This window comes from Mustela nigripes, chromosome 10 (genome assembly GCF_022355385.1).
Source record: "Mustela nigripes isolate SB6536 chromosome 10, MUSNIG.SB6536, whole genome shotgun sequence".
In the NCBI taxonomy this organism is placed as follows: domain Eukaryota; kingdom Metazoa; phylum Chordata; class Mammalia; order Carnivora; family Mustelidae; genus Mustela; species Mustela nigripes.
Genome location: NC_081566.1, coordinates 36870726 through 36887422, shown reverse-complemented (window position 1 = coordinate 36887422; position 16697 = coordinate 36870726).

The following is a 16697-nucleotide window of genomic DNA, read 5'->3' as shown; positions in this document are numbered from 1 at the left end:
CCTGCAGGCTGGAGAATGGGAAAAGTCAGTGGTATAATTTAGTCCAAGTCCAAAGGCTTGAGAACCAGGAGTTCTGATGTCTGAGGGTAGGAGAAGATGGATAGTTTTGTTCGCTTGGGTCCTCAATGGATGGGATGATGCCTGCCTACAGGGGTGAGGGCGGATCTTGATAACTTAGTCAGCTGAATCAAATGTTAATCTCTTCCAGAAATATCTTCACAAACAACCCCAGAAATAATATTTTGCCAGCTATTTGGGCATCCCTTAGTCCCGACAAGTTGACACACAAAATGAACAATCACAATCCTTAGTTTTGATATGCGCACAAATAAAGATCACATGTGCGCCCCCCCCCCCTTTTTTTAACCTAGGTGTGGCCATATAGCTAAGTTCTGGCTACTGGGATAAGAGTGAAGGTAATGAGATGTGGGGAGCATCCACGTGTTCTGCTTTTGCATTATGCCATGGAAGGGCAGTGGCACACCCTCCTCCCCTTCTCACTTCCCACTAGAATGTAACATGAATAGCACCAAGCTTGAGAAACTCTCTTCTAGGTGATTTAGACTTATCAGTGAATAATGAATGCAAAAGACTGTTAAAAATGTTAATAATCCTGTGACCTTGAGCACATTAATTTAATCATTTTAAGTCTGTTTCCTCAACTTTGAGGAACTTACCATTGCCTTGAGGGATAGAATTCACATCGGAGGGGATGGATACAAAGTGCCAATCCCAATCACATTCTTGTCAATAGCAAATGGAGCCTGGTTTGTTGTGAGCCGCAGAGTGGGAAGGACTAGGGACGGGAAAGGTGGAGAGGCCACTGACGTTTGGGACCCGTACGGTGGCCAGCATTGGGAGGTTTTCCTCTCTTCTCTGAGACCATTGCGGGGGTTTCCTTAGTGAACAAGACAGGACTTTGTGGTCAGTGCTGGAACTCTTTGTCCTGAATTCACAGTAACAGGAAGAGTGACTCAATAACCAGCCTCAAAGGATGGAGAAGCTGAGTCTGGTTTGGAACTTCCTCCCTCAAGTCAGGATAGGACTGGAAACCAGAAGACGATAGCGGAATGTTTGCATGATTCATAGAGACCAGTGGGCCCAGCTAAGGCAGTGGGGGTGGGAAATGAGGCAAAGGGAATGAGAGGGTGCCTGCAGCACGGATTTATGAGTCTGGTGATGGGGCTCAGTTTTAATAACTGATGGCCCTATGCTTGAATCCCAGATCTCTATTACTTAGCAACTGTTACTGATACCAATTTCCACATCTTTAAAGTGGGGATAATAACTACCTATTGAGGACTGTTAATAAGAGCCTTTATGCACTGAGTTCTCAGTATAAGTCAATCACTCTTGTAAACATTTTTGTCCATTTTATCGGGTAGCCTTCACAACAACCCTAGGAGGTAAGAACTCGTGTGATTTCTCGGTTGCAGTAGAGACAACTGGGGCTTGGAAAGGTCAAAGAATAGGACCGCCATCAAACTCTACCACTTGGTTGCTTTTCCATTTAGGATCAAATGAGAAAATCTAAAATGCTTAATACAGTGCTCAGGCTGTTGCCTTGAATAAATGGTAGTTTTTAAATATTGTCCCAATTATAGAGATGAGAAAGATTGAAGCTAAGAACAGTGAAGTAGCTTTCTCCCAGTCATGTGACTGGGTTAGCAGGATAAGGCCCAAGCTTTCAGCTGCAAAGCCTTTACCTACCCCCACACTCTGCTTTTGCACCTCAAGAGTGTCCAGTTGCTTGAAGCAGCCCTCTCACCAGAACGGAGCAGCCATGTTCAACCAGCTCTCAGAAGTTCAACAGAATGCCCAGATTCTTAAGGACACGACCTTATCCTTCTTAGAGAGGATGTTTTTGTTGTTTGATGCATCTTAAACACAGCAGCCAAGAGAAGTCTCTGTCCCAGTGCCGCTGACGCCCCTCCTTTCCACAGATCCAAGCCGCCTGGAGTGCTGGGGTCACATGATCTCTCCTCACTTCTGTTTATGGAGTTTCTCAGCCAAGAGGAAAACCATTAGGTGTCAAATTGCAAGTAGAAAGCATCCAAGAAGCTGCCTATTCCAGCACGAGTTCCTGCCAAAGAACCTTAAATAAACTTGGTGGAGGGAAGATGTCTAAACCTATTCTGTGTGTCGTATATTTAATTCGTGAGATTAATACATAGAACTTGGTCTCATCTAATTCATTAATTTGGGTTCTAAAAGCATATAAAAACTATAGGCTATATATTTTTTTCTTTCCAGTTCTCTTCATGAGTTTCTTTTGGATAAAAAGCTAGTCAATACCTTACTTAGGCTAAAAGAAAAATCTATGTAAAGAGTTAAGTAACTCTTTATTTATTTATATTTTTAGCCAAAGGTGAGAGGTAAAGTCAAGCAATTTCTCTAAGAATCAATGGCTGTATACAGCTGTAATATAGATAGAAATGAAGATTTGAACACATTAAAGGAAAAAAAATCAATACAGTTAAAAAGTATAATTAAACACTTAAGATGCTTTGCCTCCACTAAAAAAAAAAAAAGTCTATTGTTTCAACACAAAGCTTTCGGAAACAATCTGAACAGTTTCCCTCTTTTAAAATATATATATATATATATATATATATATATATATACATACACATAATAAAGTCAAATTCCCTTATGTTTTACATGACTTAATGAACTTCATGCTACCTGACTAATTTCCCTACCTCAAGGTGCATGAATATAAATGACTCTAACTAAGCAAAGGAAGCTGGAGGCAGAAGCTCCCCTCTAGTCTCCAGAACTCCCCATTAGGAAAGGAGGGTGAGCAGGAGCCAGGCGAGTCCTGATTCCTAAAACTGAAAATGAGGGAGAGCTGGGAAGGAAACAGAAGAAAACAAGATCTGACATTTTACCTTTAAGCAAAATTTATTTTCTCAGAAGAACATTCACATGGAAGAGAGAGCAGATTTCCTCTACACTCGTTTATCTAAATGCTCCAGGAATCATTTTTAGAGCAACGTGGGTAGAGTTCAAGATAGATGCTTAGACTTTCTGGAAACCCGAAAGTAGTCAGAGACCATTCAGTATGGAAGGGTTTGAGAGACTAAAAGGAGATGCTCCAAGAAAAACAAGGCAAGAGTTAAAATTTTCAAGAATCAAGCACAAAAGAATTAGATACTTGGGGGCACTTGGGTGGCTCAGTGGGTTAAGCCTCTGCCTTCGGTTCATGTTATGATCCCAGGATCTGGAGATCGAGCCCGCGTCGGGCTCTCTGCTCATCCAGGAGCCTGCTTCCCCCCTCTCTCTCTGCCTGCCTTTCTGCCTACTTCTGATCTCTGTCTAATAAATAAATAAAAGTCTTTAAAAGAAAAAGAATTAGATACTTGGATATCTAAATAGTGAGAGTAAAGAGTAAAGCAGTGGACAACTCCTTGAGTATAGAACAGGTAAGGGGTCAGAAGGGCAAATAAAACCGTAAAATAAAGAGTGGGGAAGTTATAAATACAAAAGTAGTGAAAGGTCTAAAATCCAAGCTGTGAAATCAGCTGGTTTAAAGTGCCAGTCATGAATAGTGCATTAAGGAAAACTTACAGTACTTAGAACTGATAAAACGAATATCCTTCTCCTGAGACAGCAGCGGCTTAGAGAAAATGCATTTGTATAAAAGGCAAGGTCATTTTCCTTTTGGCAGGAAGGGGTGGAAAAGGGGAGAATATTTGGGAAATAGGAAAAACACCTTAAAGGAAAGGGTCTCTCTCCCCAGGGCATACTCCACACCTCAGGATGAAAGTCTCTTTCCTCCCCAGGCCTGAGGGCAGTAGGTACAAATAGTCAGCAGCGGGGATGGGAGAGACCATAGACCCTCAAACACAAAGTCTGGATCATTAGGATCTATAAATCAGAGGCACATATACGCAATAGCGAGACCCAAATCAATACAGTTCTTAAGGACACATGGATTGATCCTAAGATACTCTGCAGACCACAATCCCTTGACCCAAGTGATAACTGATGACAGTCCCTCATAAGGTACCGCTTCCCAAATGTGACCACCCCATGAGCAGAGAGCAAATAAAAGTACTTAAAAGGCACACTGGAGTAAACAGCAAATCGAAGAAGTCAGAGTTTTTACACGCAGATTCTTATCCCCGCTGATGACCAGCCTGAAGATTCTTGTGGCTTCAGAAGCCTATGAGGATACTGAAGATCAATGTCAAGGTACATGAACGTGTCCCATCCACCTATTTGGGAAGTTTTGCCTTAGGGGAAGGTTTGAGATCTCCTGAGATAATTATCCTCAGAGGCAAATATCCACATGTTAGAAGAGGTAGAAACAAATATCAAAGTTAAATAAAAGCCCTGAAAACTGTTGTAGAGAGAAACCAAGCCCAGCACGGATTAAAGAGGTTTTTCAAGTTCAAAGTACAGCAAAAGGAGTCACAGTTCTTTGGATGGAGATGGAGACACTCTTCTTTGGCTCTTCCTTTCCCTCTTCTTGTTCCCGTTCTTTTTCAGCGTGTGGAACGTACCGTGTACAAATGTTCAGAGACAGATGAAAAGAAGAGCAGCCCAGTGGACCGACAGCCACAGTTTCATACAATGGAAAAAGCATTTGTAAAATGTAGTGTAGAGATGGGAAATGTTCAGGCTGCCGGTGTGTTTTATCAAGGCCAGAGCCACGTTTTCAAAATAATTGAATTGGAGTGCTTTTGTGGGTAGGACACGCATTTTTTCTGGTTTTGAAGCTGCCACCACTTAATATTTTATAAACCTTTTTCATTCATTTTTTTTCCAAAAAAAAAAAAAATGTTTCTAACCTTTGAAGATATCTGAGATTGTACACTCCAGCTTTCAAGCAGTTCTGGGAAGGCCTTGAAGCCAGCGTTTTTAGAGGCATGACCTCTAAAGATGGTCAGCCCCGCAGAGATAAGTTTGGAACTTAAGGAAAGGAATGTACGAACACAAGATGACAATAAGCATGAAGGCGGAAATGATTTCTAATACGGAAATACTGATACTAAGGGTTATCATAACAGTTTCAAAATTTTTATAATAAAACACACAGGCTTATACACACATATTTTCCCTAAAAACTATACTCCTAAATTATCTTTTCAAAACCGATATCTAAATTACCATCATATTTTATTTCGTTCTCTTCAATTCTTTCATTTCAAAAGGTATCCAAAGAGGATGTTGAAGTACCTAAATTTACACGGACTCAATCCACCATCTGATAAATGTCTAATTGTCTTGGCAGAAACAGTCCTTGGGTGAGTCTTCCAAGTATCCCAAAATATACAGTATAAATTGGCTTCAATGGGTGTATTTCTATACCTTGTTAGATATGCAGGTTTTTGTAACATTGTTCTGACTTGGGGCAAAGCAAAATATGAGTCAGCCTGGAGCTCCTTATATGTTTTTTTGATAGAAAGGAGATAATATATGGGACAGATACAGGAATACGCTTATAAAGATTAGAGAGAGAGAGATGAGGTCTACCCATGGAAGCTCTGATCTTGAAAGGTACTCTCTTCCCAGTGGTTCCTGCTCTCAGAACAGTGAGATAGAAGTGGATTTCTATAATGGGTAAATGGAGATCTCATACCTGGCCCCCTTTAGAATGATTGTATGGAATATGGTCTAGAGAAAAATAATTTTCTGCAGAAAGAATATGATTGGTTTATCTTAGTAGTACCATTCTTAAGTAAGTGGGATTGAGCTTGATGTTATAAAATACCAGCATGCACATGGAATGCAAACATGTCTGAATGTACAATATAGTTTTCAGACCTAACACACATATAAGTTGTAGCATTTAGAAGCACCCCCTCCCGCCTCCTTCTGAATAAAACCATTGCAAAGGTTTTAGCACAACCTGGTGGTCATTCTACAATAAGGTAATGGAAAGCATTCAAATACATGTAAAAACACTTCAGCTTAAGAAAATTATAGCAGAAAAAATGCAAATTGGTCTTGTAGAGTTTACTGTTCTGCTACTTAATGTTAAAATATGAGCATTGGTCAGTAAAATAAACATATATTTTTTCATATTTGTTTTTATTGAGCATGCATTCAGAAAGAAAATATGTATTTTAGATGAAGTATCTGGCTAAAAGTCCAGTTTTCACAGACTATTTTTTTTTTTTTCAGAGAGTTAGCTATTTCGATAGAATTGATTTAAAAAAATTTTTTTAAACTAATGATTTGGTCTTAGTCAAAAAAAGGAGAAGTTGGAGTTTAAAAATAAGTTGATGGTAGTTTGTTTACACAAGGAAAAAGTTTTAGAAAGTCCAGATTTAAACACTGAATATTTATATTTTGTTCTACTAGTAAAAGAACATTGCATTTAACCTAATAAAAAAGTTTAAAATAATTGTATGATTTGTTTGTCTGGTTTTCTTATCATAGCCTGCAAATCCCACTAAAATCATTTATGTTATGTGTGAAGTTCATAAGCTTTAAAAAAAAAAAAGTTTTCTATTTTTCATAAAGCAAGGGATAGAATAACCAAAATGACCGAGATAAGGATGGGGCTGCCAACATAGAAAAGATTTACTTTCCAGGAAGGATTCAGAGACATTTCCTCTGACATTTTAGATTACAAATTATTGGGGTCAGAACTGTTTAAGCCTAAGAATTTCGAATCTTCTTCTAGGATGTTTTTATAGTTTTTGAAGAAAATTTTGATTAAGCAAGTGTATCAGTAAAGCCCAGAATCTCCTCGTTCCAATTATTATGAATCTGCAGCCCTACCTCTTCGGTGATCTTTACATTTTCTTTAAAGATTTGGTATGATTTTTAAAGCATTAAATAGCAGCTTATTTCTGAGTTAACAAATTCGTGTTAAGAATTACTGGTGAAATATGACAATTTGAATAATTGAAAAATGACTATTACACTGTAACTGGAGTGGAATATGTAGCACTATTTCATGGGCTGGCCGTGGCCCAAACTGAAGAGTTTTTACAATAAAAAAAAAAAAAAAATTTTAGGGGTTCCTGGGTGGCTCAGTGGGTTAAGGCCTCTGCCTTCGGCTTGGGTCATGGTCTCAGGGTCCTGGGATGGAGCCCTACAGGGCTTTCTGCTCAGCGGGGAGCCTGCTTCCTCCTCTCTCTCTGCCTCTCTGCCTACTTGTGATCTCTGTCAAATAAATAAGTAAAGTCTTTAATAAATAAACAAACAAACAAATAAATAAATAAATAAAATTTTAAAGCCTTATTTTTTTAATACTACAAAGAAATTATACTTTCCCTTCGTGAAATTCATTTATTTTGAAGATTATTTCTATAAGAAGGATATATATATATATCAACTTATAAGTGCCCGTTTTATTAAAAATACTTATGAAAGAATCACCAATGTTTTAAAAGCCTGGTCAGTAGTAATACCACTTCACCGAGATCCTGTAAAATTCATACAACATTACATTATCTGGAAGTTAATCACATATTTAATTTTGCACATGGGAAACGCCATTGGAACATCTGAGGCATTGCATTTTAGTAGCTGTTTCCAAGCAATTCCCATTTCTTATCTTAAAATTTGTAAGTAAAATGTGGAATTATTTGTGAGGTAAAAACACTGGGAAGAAAGGACCTAAAACCCAAAAGCTTTCCCCCAGGGCAAAATGTCCTAACAGAAAGAGGCTGCAGATCAGCAATTCTAAGTGTATTTAGCATCATTAAGTTACTCCCATTAAGTTCCTCTCTGAGTTCCTCACTGATCCATCAGCTTCCTGTGTGAAGGCAGGAAGATGGCCCGAGGCTGCAGGCCACAGTGTCTCCTGAGCAGTTAAGCTCTGCTTTCTGGATGGGGTTTGTGGCAGACCACAGAGTCCCCCACAAACTTGCTTCCTTCCACCTAATAACCCTTTCATTAAAAAGTCCCTGGAGTCTACCATGTGATAGGTACTTGAAATACATGGACAAGCACCCTGAGGCTTGAGCTCTGTGAAGATAAACCATGATGAGGCAAAGGCCCAGGGGCTAGAGGAGGTGTTGGAAATGATCAGCGGTGGGGGAGAATGAAAGCAGTTAAGAACTCTAGAAGCAGGAGGAGAAGAGCACAGCCCTTGCTCTAAAACACAGAACTAAAGTGTGGGGTACTTGACTGAAAAAACATGGTATCCATTTGAGGATCATCTATAGTAAATATTTCAATTGAGGTTGACATAAATTTATACTTAAAAAAAAAAAAAAAAGGAACGCCATGACGGAAATAGATGACAACTTATAGCCTTTAAAACATGCCTACCCACCATTCCAATAATCTTGCTACTGCAAGTTGCTGCAGAAAGGATACACAGGTGGGTTAAGATACAGTTCCTGATTTTGAGAAGCTATGTTCCCAGAGAGAGACACTTATACAAATGTTACAGTGGAACGTGATCTGTACTATGGTAGAGATATAATCACTGTGGTGTGCGAATCAGATGAAGGGAGCAATAAACTCTGGTCAAGGTAATAAGGAGATATTTAAAAGTTTAGTGATATTTGTAATGTGTCTTAACATAAATATTTAGCCATCAGTGGTGAGAACTTAAGTTATCACATCAGAAAAGGAGAAAAGTCTGGAGTGAAGCAAAGATAACATAGATGAAAACAAAGACAATATCTGGGATAGGATAAAAATTATAATTAATATGCCCAGAGAACTAGTCTCATCATAAAGTATCAACGTGATACTTAATGTGTAATCAACATTAAAAATGAAGATTTTTGAAGATAAATAAATAAATCAGTAAATAAGAATTCTTAGGGTTTCTGGGTGGCTCAGTTGGTTAAGCCTCTGCCTTCAGCTCAGGTCATGATCTCAGGGTCCTGGGATGGAACCCCTATGTCTGCCTTCCTGCTCAGTAGAGAGTCTGCTTCTCCCTCTGTCTCCTCGCCGTTGCTTGTGCGCTGTCTCTGTCTCTCTGAAATAAATGAATAAACTCAAAAATTAAATAAGAATTCTTATAAATAAAATTATATTTTAGAGGGAATATATCAATATTAGCTAGAAAAATAAAGTTGAAGACTCTCAGAAAGATACTAAAAAGACACCAAGATTAGAAAAATAGCAAAGTAAGTGTAAGAAAGGGGATTTGGAGATTCAATTAAAAAAAAAAAAAAGGCAACCCTCACCTACCTCCAACAAATATACAAAACAAAAAAATGACAAGATGGAGGGAGGGGAGAGGAGAGAAAGACTAAGAGTTAAAGAATGGGAAGGGAACAGGGAAGGAAATAATTGAGGGAAATTTATCCAAACTCAACAACATTCATTTTCATATAGATGAGTCTGCCAAGAGAGTAAAACAATGAAATCAAACATAAATAAACAAAACCTGCCCACATCTTGTCACCTTGTGAAAATTTAATTGATGGTAAAGAATAGATCCCCAAGATTTTGGAATAAAAACAAAAACAAAAACAGGTCAGAAACCAGGAATCAGGAGTGAAGGGGCTTCAGGAATTTATTCTCAGAAGCAAAAGACAATGCTGGAGAACAAGGGAAGCGCCTTTCAGAATCTGGAAGAATCCTATAGATGTGGAAAGTTGAACAAGATTCCCTGAAGGAAACCGACAACATGGACAAAAAATTCAAAGATTCATTAATTGAAAAAAAAAATATGAAAACATTAAAATCTGTACCTAAGGACTGAAAGTAATCACTGTGCCCCAGGAAGACTGCATACGATAGATCAAGACTAAAATTTGGCAGAATGATGTTCTGAATTTCAAAGATCAAGAAGGAATCATGAAATTATCCAGAAAGAAAACACAAGTTATTGCTTAAAAGAAGAAACGTTTGGGTTGGCGCCAACATTCCACTGCATCAAAGACAGAACTCAGTGAAACACATTCTATAAAATTCTTCGGAATCAAAAATGTGACTCCTGTGTTTTATACCTCCTGCATACTCTCCTTCCAGTATAAAGACAACTCTACCAGATCAGAGGAAAACAGCATCATAAAGAATATCTGATAAGACTCATTTTACAATGAAATCAAGCTAATTAGAGGTGTCCAAAGAAGACATTCAGAAATTTAGAAGCCCTAGTGAGGATTCTAGACTCCGGCTCAGTTCAAATAGAGGTCAAATTCACTACCAGTCAACTTGTGTTGTGAAATTAGCAATACAAATAAGAGAAGTATCAAGAGGCAGAAAGTCAATGTTGGAGGAAATGTGGACATGAAGATTTTTTACCTCTAATAGCAGAGAGTTAAATAACAGCTAGGGAAGTTAAAACAGAAATTTTTATGAACTTTGCCTTAAGTTCAATGTCAAGTCATTTAAATTTAATAAAAAAGATCTGTTTTTTCTTTAAGTTTACACATACCTGTGTTTTATTAAACTTACATGCTGTGCAGTTATCATCATAATCCAATTTTAGGACATTTGTGTATGTGTGTGTGTACATGTGTGTGTATGTGTGTGTGTGTGTGTGTTTAAAAAAAATTTGTATTTTTATTGTTAGAGGGAGAGAGAAAAAAAGCGGGGGGGGGGGCACTGGAAGAGGCAGAAGCATGTTCCCTACTGAGCAAAGAGCTCTATGTGGGACTTCATCCTGGGACCCTGGGATCTTGACCTGAGCCCAAGGCAGACACTTAACCAACTGAGCCACCTAAAACAAGTGGCTTCCCTGAAAAAGAAAATTTAAGTATGGGTCAAAATTTATTTCAACTCATTCAAGTCCCTCTTTGAATAAATTCAATTGAATTAAACATAATCCCTTTTATAAAAATAAAAAGAAAATCTCTGTTGTCAAATTTTTGTTATTCTAAATTTTTCTACATTTTTCCTAATCTAAAAAATTATTTAGACCTTCTTCCCTCCCTCTTTGCCTCATTTCTTCCTTCATTCCTAACTTCCATGTATATATGGAGAAATGACTACAACAATATTCACCAAATTGTCATGATATTTATATCTAAAGTCTGTTCGGGAATTTTTAAGTCAAAATGCATTGTTTTTCAAATAGGTAAGACTCAGTTAAAATCCAAAATAGTATGCTAAGATATACAAGCTCCTAGTCATGTCACCCTTCCTCACTAGCCCCTCTAGATAAATACAAATTTCCTTGAATGGTAGTACCTTAGGTTATTTATCCAGCTGTCTATAGATGGACACTTGGGTTGTTTCTAATAATTTCCAGTTTACAATAAAGATATAATAATTTGTATATGTAACATTTTGTAACTTTACAGATATTTCTGGATGATTAATTAAGAGGTGTGGTGTTTCTAGGCTAAAAGCATAAATTTGTCTGTAAATTTGCAGCTGTGGCCACATTGCCTATTGTAGGGCTGTTCCTCTGTACTGGTCCTTATTTCTGCACAGCCCTGAGAACAGCATATGGACAAGCTTTTGAATATTTATCATTATGAACTATTGCAATGTCGTTTTAATTTGCATCTTTCTTCCATGAGTGAGTTTGAGTATCTCTTCTTATGTTTAGGGATTTTTGTAGTACATGTTTTGTGAACTCTCTTGACTAATTTTCAGTTGGACTTGGAATTTTTTTTTTTTACTTTTTATTGGTTCTTTTCTGATTGCTAGTTTTTATGTAAGAATATATCAGCTTTATAAAACAATGCTTATTCTAAAAAAACATACAGACTCATGAATAATGAATTTGGCCTGATAAAGTACAGGAAAACTTCCTCTGATAAAGGAAAGAAAAAGTGAGTATGGTAAGAATGGGAATATATATTTTTAAGTGAATAAGAAGAAATTCAGGTGAGTGGCTGCTGCTTCCTCCTCCTCTTCCTCCTCTTCCTCTTTTTCTTCCCCTTCTCCTCCTCCTTCTTTAGGAAAACAATGACATTTGATGAAAGTAGGAGACTTGGGGTTGGTTCAAGCTTGGAAGAACACCAAGGAAGACAGTGAAACAGATCAGTTTATAGCAGAAAATATTCCATTCATCACATTGTGGTCCTGAATCAAGTTTGGAACCATCCATATTTAATGATACCAATAGGTAATTTAAGTGTTTGTTGTTGTTGTCGTCGTCTTAAATAATAATAGTCCCAAGCAGAGAAGCTGCGGAACTGGAAATGGGAACAGATGGGAGAAATCAGTTGAATGCACACTTAATTGTCAGTTGGAAAGGAGTATTTGTGGGCCAAGGTAATGCAAGGACCTGATGATACTGTTGCATAAATGTTTGAAGTCAGGGTACAGAAAGAAAACAAGAATCAGGGTGGGAAGAAGGATTAGTGTTATCCATGGAGTACCGAGAAATCCCAGACCATACCCAGTTCTTCTTCCTTTTTTTTGTGAAACTTAATACCAAAACATGTCTTGCACTTGTAATAATTTCAGAAGCTACACAAAATCACCAAACATAAAGCTCAGATGATAGTCCCAGAGAAATATCTTATATGTAAATCCCCATGGAACTACGTTAGATAATGAATAGCCTATCATCTTGCAATGTTACATAAAATTAGTCTCTCTCTTTAACGTTGTGTAAATGTAGGGTTGGTATTGTTTCTAAAATTCACACATTCCCTGAATAACTACAGGGCATTGAATTGAAACATACTAAAAAAAAAAAAAAATCTGTTGAAATTCAGTGGGTTTTAGTAATTCGACTAAACTTACCATTGAGTTGACTGATTTTGACCTTTTACTAACTTCCTGCATTTAAATTGTGAACAAATATTTTGCTACCTCTTGAAAGAACAAATAGAGCTCATTTCCTACTGATTCTCATCAAAAAGAAATTTGACTTCCATGATTTAATGCTACTTTAAACAAAAAGAAAACTGCCAAATCATGTTTTATTTGCAAAAATAACTTGTTTCATTTAAGAAGTCATTTCATAAAACTAAAAAGGACTATGATCCCAGATGAGAAACATTAGACCATCTTAAGGGAAATTCACATACTTGCACACACACACTGAAAAATCCAGACCAAAGTTCTCTGCATTTATATCACTGATATATATTTGCTCACATAATTAACATAACCCTAAGCTGTTTGAAAAAGTGCTTCTTGTATGTTGAACCAAGTGTGATCCTTTATGGTGTCCTTCAATAGGGATGCAGAGTTATTTAGAATGACTGGATATTCAAAGATATTATGGGGATCCGAGTCAAGGTACAGCTTCTAGGACAAAGATCTCATGGTTTATTAAAGACTTGTCACCTAATCAGCATGTATCTCTATGGGAAAAGAATAGTGTGTGGGAGAAGGAAAGCATGCTCTTAAAAGATGATGTCAAAATAATAATTGTTAAAATGTTCCACAGAGTGTTCAACTTTAAATAGCTAACAACTGTTTGCTATTCTTTATGATGGTCCATCCGGAGATTTACTGGCCAAAGCAACTTATTTTTTAACTTTTTGAAAAAGATTTATTTGAGAGAGAGCGAGCGAGGTGGGGAGGGACAGAGGGAAAGGAAGAGAATCTCAAGCGGACTCTCCACTGAACATGGAGCCTGATGTGGGGCTCAATCCCACGACCCTGAGATTATGACCAGAGCCAGAATCAAGAGTCAGATGCCCCACTGATGAAGCCACCCATGTGATTCGTGGCCAAGGCAATTTAAAGTAACTCAAAACAGATAATAGATGACCATTAAATTTACTTTTTAAAATTTCCATTAATTAGGAAAAAAATCCAAATTTATGGTATTAAATCCTCTGCATATCCTTTGTTTACCAACCCTGTCTTTAGGTTAAGCTGTCGATGCAATGGAAGCAAGTAATTAAATATAAATGGAAACTCCTTTATAAAGGGATTTATTACATGTGAATTTCTTATAAATATAATAATTCATTTCTCCCCTTTCTGCTTTATGACTTATAACACATAACAAAAGCCATGAAATGTAATTCATGAGGGATAATAGAGTCTGAGTTAATGAAAAATCTGAATTATTGATTACTGGTAAAAATTCTCAGTACACAGTTCCCTATGTATACTGCAAAGAAATCTCTGCTTTGAGTCTGTGTCAGCTAGTGTGGGAGGGGGGCAGATCCTGTGCGTGTCCTGGTACGACCCTACTTTTCATTCCATGTATTAATAACAGGCAGATTATTTCCCTTTCTAGTGCCGCATCTTTTCCCCACTTCCCAGCCTGAAAAAAGATTATGCAAGCATAAAAATTCAAGACAATACTTTTCTCCTTTGGTAGTTCATCAGCCCCTGAAGATCTGGATTGTCTACTATATGTGAGTGATATTAATGGACCCTGTAAGCTCTCCTTTCTAGGAAAATTAACTATGTGTACGAGAGGTCCCACTTTTACTATGCTGAGAAGGTGCATATGAATCAAAAAAGCACTGGTTTTTCTAGAGGGAAATGCATGTGTGACTTTACATAGGATGTCCATTTCCAGTTACATGGTCTCCTAAGTTTGGGGACAGCTAGGTCAAAAAAAACAAAAAAAAAAAAAACCAAGCTCCCTTGGACTCACCAGAGAGAGTGAATGAGTCATACTTACCATAAATGTGGTTTGTATTTTATGGTGCCCTGTTAACTTGTTTCAAATACTGATTGATGGGTTCTCTGACAAACATACTGAAATGTGATCCAAACGGTAAGAACTTGTTCTGATTACCAAATTGAGAGACAATGGAACAGTGACATTTGTGATTTATTGTTAGGCTTTATTTCCTGGCACTCACTTTAGCGATGAAGTGATCTTTGTTCATATGTATTATGAGAATAATCCTTTCCCATGGATGTTTAAGAGTGTGTTTATTTTGTACAATAACTTCAATGTTGTGAATTCAGCTAAGCTTATTCTGTTGTACAGTGCTGTTGAGAGTGTGTAACACGTGGTTTTGTTTTTGTTTTAATCATGGATAGAGAAAAGACATAAAATAAATTCATTATTTTCTCCACTAATTTTTCCAAACACATGAACAACATTGATACTCAGAGCCAAAAGAGCAAGTTTATGAACGCAGCCTACGGTGCCAGCAAGGGCTGGTTCAAATCTTGACTCTGCCATTTACTAGATGTAGTACAACAGGCTGGCTACCAAACTTTACTAAGCCTCAGTTCCACTACAAAGTGGAGATACTAAGAGTCTGTGTGGCATAGAATCTGTCTTGATAAACAAACATAGGTAAGAATTAATAAAATAGCAAGCATGTATTATGCCTCAATAAACATTAGCTATTACAATAATTATTGCTTTTTTAAAAAAAGATTGTAATTTTATTTTTTTTCAGTGTTCCAAGATTCATTGTTAAATTTAGAAGTAATGACACAGCCTGCACACCCTTTCCCTGGGTCAGTAGTGAACAACAACAACAAAAAAAGTGCCAAGAAAATGTAAAAGAGACATGTAAGGAGGCGTTCAAAAGAATGATTACGGAAAATAGACCCTTAACAATACGAATCTTTTCACCTGAAATAGGAAATGAAAAAGCTCAATTCTGAATGTGTCTCTTTGAAGAACCTTCAGCTTGTTCCAGTTGTAAAGTTTGTATAGGAGAACGAAAGCATAGCCTATTCTACTCATTTGAACAAATATTCTTTTCCTTTGAAGTTGTACATTTGAAAGTCTTTATGTCAAGAAACATGTTAAAGTTAAGCAGGAGCAATTACCACACATTTAATTTGACCTAATATACTGCAATGAGAACATTTTAAAACAAATCTCTGGTGTAAATTAAAAATTAAGATCAGTCCCAGTTGGTTAAAAGAAACAAACTTTGTATTCGGTGTTTTAGGGGGAAGAGAGCAAGCAAGCATAGACGTGAAAGTTTCACTGTACATGTATGAGAGTTTTGATTAAAAGCTTATTTTCTAAACTATCATTGCAAAGACATTCAGCTCATCACTATAAAACACGGCTTTATGATTTCAAGGGACTATTACAATATATGTCTGTTTTCTGCAAATATTTATTTGTTATAAAAATAAATGGCTTGGGAGCTGAATTTTAAGAACAGTAAATGTATCTTTTATTTTCAATGAATCCTGGTACCAGAAATAAAATAAACTTTAAAAGAAACATAGTCTCTTTTTTGCCCAATAAATGTACAATGATATCCAGAGCCTTAACCCTAGAATGGGCCAGCCTTTATTAAATTGGAAATTTTTGTTAAATTTCTCTAACTAGGCCTTGGAATTACTAATGGCAATGCCAAACTTTAGAAAACGAATCTTTTATATCTCATGATAGATTCTCTAGGAATGCAATCTATAGTTATGGGTCTATCATTCACATATGATTTTCTTTTTAAAAATAAAAATCATATACATATAATTCCATGTTCTAATGCAATGGGTTCCAACTTCTGATTGAAGAGTAAAGGTCCTTCTGACCTCCCTCTTCTAGTTCTTCATTTACAACTTCTCATTTAAAAAAGAAAAAATAAAGTTTCCAACTTGCTTCTTAAAATAACAGAAATTGCCATGGCTCTATTTTGTAAGTATTTATTTTGTGTCTTCTCAAAAGGGTAGACTCAAGTGGAAAATACACATCAAAAACACACAACAGCCCCATTTGGAAGATGTCACTTGCCCCTAAAACCTCAGAGGGACACTGCACTTGTAGACTATTTAAAATTCAAAAACTCCTGCTGTTCGTATTTTGAAGAAGCTCACAAATAAAACGGGCTCCTGCAACACTAGTTTGCCACATACAAAAACTGTACATCTTTTTTTTTTAATTTTTTATTTTTTATAAACATATATTTTTATCCCCAGGGGTACAGGTCTGTGAATCACCAGGTTTACACACTTCACAGCACTCACCAAAG